Source organism: Helianthus annuus, chromosome 16 (assembly GCF_002127325.2).
Source record: "Helianthus annuus cultivar XRQ/B chromosome 16, HanXRQr2.0-SUNRISE, whole genome shotgun sequence".
NCBI classification, from domain to species: domain Eukaryota; kingdom Viridiplantae; phylum Streptophyta; class Magnoliopsida; order Asterales; family Asteraceae; genus Helianthus; species Helianthus annuus.
This window is the reverse complement of record NC_035448.2, coordinates 118,307,579-118,319,315: the sequence shown is the minus strand read 5'-3', so window position 1 is coordinate 118,319,315 and position 11,737 is coordinate 118,307,579. Positions and strand designations below refer to the sequence as shown.

Here is an 11,737-nt window from a genome sequence, read left to right as displayed (position 1 = left end):
GTGGATGAAGTGTGAGAGAGGTGGTGTGCCAAGGGATGAGATGGAATGAAACCAAGCACCCCTATTTATAGGCTGAACAGAAGGCTGGGCACGGCCCCGTGTCCGCTGGACACGCCCCCGTGCCCGTCTGTACTTTCACCACGCCCCCGTGCTCGCTGGACACGGCCCCGTGGTGGGCAATGGAAGCTTCTAACAGTTTGTCTTTTATGCTGCTTCTTGGGCACGGCCCCGTGCTGGCTGAGCACGGGGCGTGTTCAGGCTTCTGTTTTCTCTTCTTTGCTTTGGAGGATGCCGTTGAGGGTCCGGGCAGTCTTCTTTTATTCCTTTCCTTGTATTTATGCTAGAATTAGTTGTCTTTTTGCTTCTTTTGTGAATTTGAGCTCATTTCATCCTGAAAATACAAAAGGAAGACAAAAACACTCTTTTTCCAACATTAGTACTTAAAAAGGGTTAGTTTTATGCCTTAATTGATGTGATTTATATGTTGCATTTTACACACATCAAATACCCCCATACTTGAATTTTTGCTTGTCCTCAAGCAAAACTCTTTAAAATGTGGCTTACACTCCCAAATGGAATATGTAGAAGAGAAAGTTTTTGGCTTGTCATAGAGTGTCGGGAATCCAAGATCTTTTTAGGTTTTATTTTTATTTATTCACAATTTTATTCGTTATGATTTATTGAGAACGTCTCATAGGATAAATTACTTATTTGGGCATAACATGCCTTTTTTAAAATTCTATTTATATACAAGTTCACATACCTCACGGGATAAATCACTCAACACTCGGCCGTAGGTGTATTTTTAGTGAATCACTCGAGAGCAGCATGGAACTCACACCTTCCATAGGCTTGCCAAGCAATCAATCCTCCTCCTTTTTAACTTTTTACCTTTGTAAATATCAAGAGGACTTTTTGGGTGAAGGGTTAGGCTTGGGCTAAAGGTGGTTGGTTGGGTTAGTGGTTAGTAAAAGGGCGAAAAGCGTAAAAAGCGTCGGTTTTCAAAAAAAAAAAAATTTTTAGTGACTTTTTATTTTGAAGTATTCCTCCAAACAAGCTTTTGTTTGTATAACTTTGTTTGTTTTTAACTTCATCATCACATATATATATATATATATATATATATTTAGTCACATAAAAGAACGAGCTTGCGAAAAACCGAGCTTTGTTACTAAAATAAGGGGTGAAAAATAAAAAGGTTTTTTGGTGGGTAAAAAGGGATTTAGGGTAATGAAATGAAAGGTTTATGCTCAAAGGGGTTAACTAAGGGGATTTTGGGTAGGTGGTAAAAAAAAATTGAAAAATAATGGTGTAGAAAGAAAAATGGTTAGTCCTAATGCCTCCATCATTTACTTACTTGGGTTTAAGTTGGTAAGGACCGGGAATGAATCGTCGTGGCAAGTTCTAGAGTTGTAAGAACCAAGCGGCTATTCACACAAGAAACGAAAAATGAGCATTTAGTCTAAAGATGTAAATTTGTATGCTCAATAAAGGCTCAAAACTCACTTTTGTGGGAATGGGTTTTTAATGTGATCAAGTATATATAATTAAATTTTAACTAGACTTGTTATGCCATTTCGTAATTTTCTTATGTTGGTTCTTGTATCACGACGCTTTCGGTTGTAAATTTTATAAAAATATAACCTTATTGATCTTGTGATTCCTAACTTAAACTTTAGACAAGTAAAAATGAAAGGATTTTTGAAAAAAAAAATTTGGGTGTTTAGCGGTTCCAATAGAGTTTTGTGTAAGGCTTGTTGTTAGGACTTGCAAAATTTCAAAGTGTTAGCTTCCCCCCCACACTTAAATTACACATTGTCCTCAATGTGTCCCAAAAATAAATTTTTAGGTTGATTGGATGTGTGGTGTGGTGTTAAAAAGCAAAGATTTATGTTACTGGCAGCCTGGACACGGCCCCGTGGTGACCGGGCACGGCCCCGTGGTCAGGTGCCAGTAACAGAAATTAAAGAAATGAGACAGAAGCCTGGACACGGGGGCGTGTCCGTTGAACACGGCCCGTGTCCAGTTACCTGAACTGGGCATTTTTCTGCAGGTGGTTCAGCACGGGGCCGTGTTGGTTGGGCACGACCCGTGTTGAGCCTTCTGTGATGGAGATTTGTGTCGGGTTGCTCTGTTCTTTGTGCATGGGTCCATTTTTCTCATTCCCTTTTTCATCCATTATCACCATGAGTGTGTTTTATTCCTGCAAATTAAAACTAAAAGATTAAACTAAACTAAGGATAGTTCCGCGGAATGCCTCCGTGGTGCGCCACGTTTATAAGGGTCCTTGGCTAGACCCAATGCGAGGTTATATGTTTTCTGAGTGGGATGCTTGGCGTCCCATGTTACACCGTCGTAGAGCAGCATCCAAGCTCGAATCAATAACCTTCATGTAGTTGACCGGGTCGTCGTCCTCTATTCTTTTCCCGACTCCGAATTTTACTTCATCATCCCCATATCTCAAAGTGAGTGTTCCGTCATTCATATCTACCACTGCTTGGGCGGTGGCAAGAAAGGGTCTTCCTAGTATGAGGGGAACCTCGGTGTCTTCTTCCATATCTAGTATGACAAAGTCGGCTGGATAGACGAATCTGCTTACCTTTACCAAAACGTTTTCGATGACACCCTGTGGAAATTTGACGGAGCGATCAGCGAGTTGTATGCTCATTTTTGTGGGACTCGTGGTTCCCAAGCCGAGTCTTTTAAACATAGATGAGGGCATGAGGTTAATGCTAGCCCCAAGGTCGGCTAGAGCATTACGAACGGGGGATTCCCCTATTGAACAGGGAATCGTGAAGCTTCCGGGATCGATTTTCTTTTGGGGAAGTTTATTGAGTACGAGTGCAGAGCATTCTTCGCCTAAATTGACTAACTGCAAATTTTTAATTTTCTTTTTATGCGTAAGGAAGTCCCTCATGAATTTAGAGTATTTGGGCATTTGTGATAGGACCTCGATAAAAGGAATATTGACATGCAATTGTTTTAACAGACTTTCGAACTTTGCGAATTGCTCATTGGTCTTTTGACGAATTAACCTACCGGGGTATGGAACTCGAGGAGCCTTGGTAGGCTCTGGTGACGGAGGGGAGTTCTTCTCTTGCAGAGGTGTGGGTATTGTTTCTTCTGTTGGCGGTGGCGCTTCTGCAGGCCCTACGGTGCGGTTTCGTAGTGTGATGAGGTGAACTTGCGCTTTTGGGTTTGTTTCGGTATTACTAGGTAATGCGCCTTGCGGTCTCTCGGCAAAATTTTGAGCTATTTGATTTAATTGTTTTTCTATGTTTTGAATGCTAGCTTATTGATTTCTAAAATTTGATTCTAATTGTAGAAATCTTTCCGAGTTTTTCTTTTCAGTGTCGGAGATGAGGCGAGATATAGTATCTTCGAGCCTTTCTCGTCCACTTTGTTGTTGAGTGAAATTTTGTGACTCATTTCTTGGTTGTTGAAAGTTTGTTCGTTGGGTTTGTTGGTTACTACTATTGCCGAGTTCCCTCCAACCATGGTTTGGGTGGTTTCGCCATCCTTGGTTGTAAGTTCCCGTTGGGGGACCCGACGGCCTAGGTCTATTATCAATGTAGTTTACCATTTCTTGTTGATCGTCCGTTTCTTTCATACAACTCCAATTTTCATGTGACCACCACACCCTTCACAAGCCATAACCGAGACTCTTTTTGTCATTTCCAATTTTTTTATCTTTGAAGAAAGGGCCTCGATTTGGGCTTGTAAAGAAGTGCTTTCATCGACCTTATGGGCGCCCGGGGCAATAGATTTATTCCCCCGGGGGGTGTGCCATTGAAAATTGGTTTGAGCAATTTCCTCAATTTGATTATATATTTCGTGTGGGCGTCGATTACCTAAAAGTCCCCCGGAGCTAGAATCAAGTGTCTGCCTTGTGTGTGGCAACAATCCATTATAGAAAGTGGATACTTGTTGCCATATCGCAAGGCCGTGATGCGGACACTTGCGTAATAACTCCTTGAACCTTTCCCAAGTTTCATATAAGGATTCCCCGTCCTCTTGTGAATATGTATTAATTTCAGTCATTAATTTAGCAGTTTTAGCGGGAGGGAAATACTTATATAGAAATTTTTGGGCTAGTTCATCCCAGGTGTTTACCGATCCAGCTGGGAGGGCGTTGAGCCAAGCTTTCGCTCGGTTGATCCGAAAGGTATCACATATTTCTAAGAAATTGGTGATATGTAGATGGGGATCCTCGTCCGCAAGCCCGTGGAAGGTTGCGGAGTTTTGGAGCATTTGTATCAAATGCGGCCGAAGTTCGAAGTTATTGGCTTCGACATTCGGAGCATTGATAGCGGCGCCTAGGTTACCTACGGTAGGTCGTAGATAATCCATAAGGGTACGTTGGTCCGCCATTGGAGGTGGATCACCCGAAACCTTCTCTTGGTTTTTAGCTTTTAACCTTTTTCTGAGAAAGCGTTCGGGTTCTTCTAGTGGTTCTTTTATGTCCTTATTGGAACTGGAGCTCATACACTATGTAAGGTTGACGTCGGGTTCCAAGTCCTGCAATAAAAACAGAAAAGAATGCTGGTCAGAAGGTTCACCACGGCCCCGTGTTCAGCGAACACGGCCCGTGGTCGGAGTTTCAGTTAATATTTTCCAGACCCCAGTTACTGGAAGTTGGACACGGCCCCGTGTTGCACCGACACGGCCCCGTGGTCAGCCTTCTGTAACTTGGAAAACTAAAAACTGCCAGTAACGACGTTGGGCACGGCCCGTGTCCGACCAGGCACGGCCCGTGCTGAGCTCTGCAAAAGCTGAAAAACTAAGAAAAATCCTAAAAATTAAAAAGAAAAATAAAAATTTGATTAGGCCGTTGATTCCTAACTTTCTTAAAATCCTTGTGTCCCCGGCAGCGGCGCTAAAAACTTGATGTGTGTCGGTGTATATATAATTTAGATGTATAATTAAGCCCTTTTTACACCTTTAGCCAAGTTTTAAATTTATAAAACACGATATTTACTAACAATAAACACACATATGGGCAAGTGCACCCATCGTGGACGTAGTATAGTGTTGGTAAGATACCGAGGTCGTCCAAGGACACAAGAGCTTTTAATATCGGTTTATCCTCAACGTCTAATCAAATCAAAAAGTGACAAAAATGTTTTTAAACTAAGAAAATAAAAACTAACTAAATGCTGAAAAATAAAATAAAATAAAAATAGATAGACAAGATGAATCACTTGGATCCGACTCGTGTATTAGTATAACCTTTGATTATTTTCGCACTTTTGCACTTGTTTAAGAGATTATCTTAGTTATTGTAGTAGGCCCCTCTTTTGAAGTCGACGTTACCCTCAACCCAGTAGTTTGAGTCAGCAAGGATACAATCCTAAAGGGTCGGATTATTGGAAGATAATGAATTAAGTTATTAATGCAAATTATGGTAGGCCCCGCTTTTGGCGGTGACGTTACCCTCGGCTAAGTAGTCTGAGTCAGCAAGGATACAGTCCTAAATAGCCGGGTTATAGTATTAATAGTAGTTAACTTATGAGGGGGTCAAAGAGTTTGGATCCCCGCCATCCAATACCTATGGGCATTGAAGGAGGTCCTACTAAATTTGACCCAGGTCCCAAGCAGGACCTCTAAACGCTGAACAAGGGCAAGACCCTTACCAAACCGTTCCCTTAACCCCCGACCAGGTAGCCAACATACCTCCATATAGACCGTGGAGATATGAATGGTGAAAATCTTTTATTTTATATAGACAGTAAAATAATGTCAAGACACCACGGACAAACGATAAGGAAAGATCACCTTCAACATAAGCAACTAGTTATTAAAGTCATTAATACAAAACCAAATAAAAAGTGCAAAAGATTAAAAATAAAAAGTATTATACTAAACACTTGTCTTCACCAAGTGATGTAAGAGACTTAGGCAAACATGGCCTTGATTGTCAAGAACTCTTACGATCAATCTTGGATCCCGAGACGACTCACACACACTCTACGATGGACAATGGATGATGGTGGTGGATGATGGTGTTATGGTGGTGGTGGGTGGTGGATGAAGTGTGAGAGAGGTGGTGTGCCAAGGGATGAGATGGAATGAAACCAAGCACCCCTATTTATAGGCTGGGCACGGCCCCGTGTCCGCTGGACACGCCCCCGTGCCCATCTGACACTCTCTCTCCTCATTAATTGTAATTCGCAATTACAATTAATGCACCTGCTGTACTTTCACCACGCCCCCGTGCTCGCTGGACACGGCCCCGTGGTGGGCAATGGAAGCTTCTACCAGTTTGTCTTTTATGCTGCTTCTTGGGCACGGCCCCGTGCTGGCTGAGCACGGGGCGTGTTCAGGCTTCTGTTTTCTCTTCTTTGCTTTGGAGGATGCCGTTGAGGGTCCGGGCAGTCTTCTTTTATTCATTTCCTTGTATTTATGCTAGAATTAGTTGTCTTTTTGCTTCTTTTGTGAATTTGAGCTCATTTCATCCTGAAAATACAAAAGGAAGACAAAAACACTCTTTTTCCAACATTAGTACTTAAAAAGGGTTAGTTTTATGCCTTAATTGATGTGATTTATATGTTGCATTTTACACATATCAAATACCCCCACACTTGAATTTTTGCTTGTCCTCAAGCAAAACTCTTTAAAATGTGGCTTACACTCTCAAATGGAATAGGTAGAAGAGAAAGTTTTTGGCTTGTCATAGAGTGTCGGGAATCCAAGATCTTTTTAGGTTTTATTTTTATTTATTCACAATTTTATTCGTTATGATTTATTGAGAACGTCTCATAGGATAAATTACTTATTTGGGCATAACATGCCTTTTTTAAAATTCTATTTATATACAAGTTCACATACCTCACGGGATAAAGTCTAAGGTATATATTTGGGCAGAAAGAGTTGAATATGAGGCAAAGAAGATGGATGGAAATCCTGAGTGACTACGACTGTGATATTCAATATCACGAAGGAAAAGCAAACATAGTCGCTGATGCTCTAAGTCGTAAGTATCATGAAAAGCCAAAGCAAGTCCGTGCTCTTAGATTAAATCTGCAATTTGATTTAATGGAACAATTAAAGAAAATTCAAGAAACAGCAATCGAAGACAATGCTGAAGAAATGAAAGGACGAATAAAAGAGTTAGAGCAAGGAAATGATGGAATTTGGACATTCCACAAGAAAAGAATTTGGGTACCTAAGCAAGGAGAATTAAGAGATAAGATTTTAGAAGAAGCTCATAAATCTAGATATACCATGCATCCAGGAAACAATAAGATGTACCAAGATTTAAGAAATAATTTCTGGTGGATAGAATGAAAAAGGACATAGCTAAATATGTATCTAAATGTCTTACTTGTTCGCAAGTAAAGGCAGAACATCAGAAACCTTCGGGACTACTACAACAGTTAGAGATGCATGTATGGAAATGGGAACTCATAACAATGGACTTTGTTACTAAGTTACCCAAAACCAGAAAAGGTAATGATGCGATTTGGGTAATTGTAGATCGATTAACCAAATCAGCTCATTTTCTACCCATGAAAGAAACCTTTAGCATGGAAAGGTTAGCAAAGTTGTACGTAGACGAAGTAGTATCCTTACATGGAGTTCCGCTCTCCATTGTATCGGATAGAGATAGTCGTTTTACTTCTCATTTCTGGACTAGTTTTCAGGAAGCAATGGGAACGCGACTAAATTTAAGTACTGCGTATCATCCACAAACAGACGGACAAAGTGAAAGGATGATACAAACTCTAGAAGACATGCTCCGAGCATGTGTAATTGATTTTGGTGGTAATTGGCATAACCACTTACCCTTAATTGAATTCTCTTATAACAATAGTTATCATTCAAGCATCAAAGCTGCCCCATTTGAAGCACTGTATGGACGTAAATGTAGAACTCCAGTTTGTTGGGCAGAAATAGGAGAAAGTCAATTATCAGGTCCTGAAATTGTGCAAGAAACCACTGACAAGATAACTCAAATCAAAGAAAGACTGAAAACGGCTCGAGATCGTCAGAAAAGCTATGCAGACAATCGCCGCAAGCCACTCGAGTTTCAAGTCGGAGACAAGGTACTTTTAAAAGTTTCTCCTTGGAAAGGAGTCGTACGATTCGGTAAGAAAGGAAAGCTGAGTCCAAGGTACGTAGGACCATTTCCAGTAATTCAACGAATAGGACCAGTTGCTTATCGTTTACAACTACCAGAAGAATTAGCTGGAGTACATGATGTATTTCATGTATCCAACCTCAAGAAATGTCTATCGGACGAATCCCTGGTAGTACCTCTTCCAGAGATAGAGGTAAATGAAAAGTTGAAATTTGTGGAGAAACCACTGCAGATAGAAGATAGAAAGATCAAGTTTCTTAAACATAAACGGCTGGTGCTGGTCAAAGTCAAGTGGGATTTGAAAAGAGGACCCGAATACACCTGGGAGCTAGAATAAAAAATGAAGCACAAATATCCACACTTATTTCAATAAATCTCGAGCACGAGATTTTAATTAAGGTGGGGAGGATGTAAGGACCTTCAAACATGTCCCTAAATAACCCATAAATATAAACTCGGACCCCTGAAACCCTAATCCATATCAAAAACCAAGAAATCTAGAAAATTGGTCTTCAGGCGGGCCGCGTAAAGGTTAAGCATGTCCTTACGCGGGTCACGTCAACTTGAAATTCATCCGGATAAGCATCTGGGCCACGTATAACCCATCTGTTAACCCTAACCCATGACCCATGCAGCCTATGCGTAGACTAGGCGGCCACGCGGGCCGCGTAAGATTTAACTAAGGGTTTACGCGGGCCGCGTAAAACCCAAATTCAGGCTATAAATATCCTAGCTCAGGATGTCACACCCCGAATTTCCACGTGTCACCGGTGGGCCCGGTGGGGGTAACGTGACGTAGTTGATAACATCATAGTCAAACAACACAATATATAAATGCACAGCGGAAGCAGAAATAGATTCATTTCAACTTTTCATAAACGTAATGTTTAATATCACAAGTAGTTGAAACGGATCCACAGGCGGATCAAATAAAATAAGATAAATGTTCAACAGACTTTAGACGCCTAGAACTTGCAAGATTCCTTACTAACGCCCTGAGCAGCTTCCAGCCTATTACGTACTTGTACCTGTCACTTAGACTTTGGAAAATACGTCAGTTTTCACTGGTAAATACACTCAACTGACTCATTTGAAAAGAGTTTATGAAAATTGGTTTAGGCGCACAAGGCACAAAACTATTTTGACACTTGATTAAAATGCACAAGGCAAGATTAATCTTTTATACTTGGGACAAACTATATCTCATGTTATCAGTTTTACATAACTTGCTCTACATGCGGGGCCCGGTCCTATGCCGGTTCAAGATTAACCGACACACCACTATTCCCTTATTGGGAATCCCTTATTGGGTATAATCAAATAATAAGCATGAAGCATCTGTCAGGTGTATGCCTACACCCCGTGCTTAGGTCGTGGCCATTGCAATTAATGAGTCAAGGATATCCAGGACACGGTCGCATTAATCCCCAATGTTTCAGTCAAGCAATACGAATTAAAAACAGGTTATTTGGATTTCCCGACACATTGGTCTTTGAATCCCATACCTGACCATGCGGTATTTATATTACCGTATCCCAAGCCCGTAATAGGGAAAATAAGTTAAGAGTATTTACCTGAGCTAGCTCCTGTCTTAAATGGCAAGAATTATAATAACTCAGCCGTATTCACTTAAGTAAGCGTAGGTACAATTTACCGGAAGGCTCTAGTCTGGAACGATGGTATAAATAACCAATTAGATTACTAACGGGTCTTTAATTAAGCCTAAGCTTAGACCGGTTAGTTTTAAGGAAATATATGGTTCAAGCGCACGATTAAGCGAAGACCGGATAGAACGTTATTTAGACCCGACAAGTTCAATTACTTGTATAATATGGGTATACTAAATACATTCTGGATTTTGAGACAAAAATGATAACGTTTGACCCGTTTCGGTCAATCTACGCAAACTAGTTACGTAAACCGAACCGAACGCAAAAAGGGCGATACGGGTAGTCAAATGATTCAAATGCAAGTTCCCTGATATAATATGCTTTAATTATGATATAATATCAGTAAGTTATGTCCTATATTGCCCGGAATAATTTTAAACCCAATTTACGCCTTAAAAGGGTATTTTGGTCATTCAAAAGATCATAAAAGAGTAAATTTAGAAATCTGAGTTTCGGGTCTGGTTCATACAGTAAATATACTTAATATAACATATTATATCAGTAGGGTATGACCCATATATCAGATTTATCATTTAAAACCAAACTATGCACCGTAGGGGTATTTTAGTAATTTCACAAGGGCTAAAACTGCCAAAACTGGAAGTCTGAGTTTATATACTTATACTTACTGTTATTATATGAAAATATGCTAACTACATCAGTAGGTATAAGTCTTATATGTTAAAAATAAGTATAACGCTTACTATGCGTTAAAAACGCTAAAAATGCGATTTAAGGGCGTTTTCGGGTTTTCACAATAAATCTGAGATTTTTATATTTCCAGAATACTTAAAATAATTTATTTAACATTTAAAATCAGTAGAAAAAGGTTTCGGGTCAAAAGGATGTGTAAAACTCATTTTATGGCTTAAACGGTCAAAACCGACATAACCCGAAATAACTAGGCGATCTAGGATCCGTTCAGCCAAAAATTTATTAAAAATCATCAAAATTCCCAGAATATTATAATACATCAGTTGGTAAAAAGTTTTGCATCAAAACGTGGCCAGAAACGGGTTCTACACGAAAAGGGCCGTTTATGTAAATTTATAATATAGTTTTACGCTAACGGCCATAACTCACAATCTGGACCACCAACTGATCCGAAATTTTCGGTGCAAGTTTATATATTAAAAATAAAGATTTCTACTCTTTCACTTTTCCAAAAATCACGTTTTATAACAAAAAGGGCAAGATAGTCAACTTTATGCATAAATCGGAAACATGCATTCGAATAGGCTAGGCGTAGACTCAATCAACGAAAATTCCAGAAAGTTTAACAAAATAAAAATAGTCAAAAATACTTTCCAATACAGATCTCGAACATGCATGCACGGATCCGAACCGATAGTTTACGAAAAAGTCGATTATTAAGACTTTCGGTTCCAATCCGGGTTTACACTAAAGATCGTCGAGTTGATCGTGGTAAAATACATTCTTATATTCATAATAAAGCTTTCTATGAAGATCAAACAGATTGCATGTCATCTATATCATTATTTATGTCATTTTTCACAAAAATCGCTTCTGTTGACTTTTTAGAAATAGGTTTGACTCGACATTTAGCATGCATGTAGTGGGAATCAGAGAGTACCCTTTAGAGGGTTTGTTTCCCACATAAATACCAATCTATAACAAGTTTCAATTCGAGAAATGACTGAAAGAAATCCGTTTAATCGGAAAGTCAAAGGTTATGAACACCCAGTTTGACTTTTATCAATAATCACAACAAGAACGGATTAAAGAACGAATTGAAAGCTTACAAGGGTCCTATAGGTGTTTAGAGAACACTAGAAGTCGGCCTTGTTGATCAGATTAGCTCCAGAAGTCTTGCCTTGAAGGTTCTTGATAGAGAGAGCTTTTGTTTACAAATGCAAGTGCCAAGAACATTGATCAAATCTGATTTAAAGCCACAAATTCGAGGTTACTGTTGTAGTAGCCATGCATGGCTTCTAATTGGTGCAAAAGGAGGCAAGAACCAGCTGTA

At 39.8% G+C, this 11,737-nt stretch overlaps 1 non-coding gene across 1 annotated transcript; it reads left to right on the top strand.

The window, feature by feature from the left end:
- Nucleotides 1–3,940: 3,940 nt before the first annotated feature.
- LOC118488537 lies at nt 3,941–4,047 on the top strand. The gene has a single exon (XR_004885081.1). It is a non-coding gene; the product is annotated as a small nucleolar RNA R71 (small nucleolar RNA).
- Nucleotides 4,048–11,737: the final 7,690 nt, after the last annotated feature.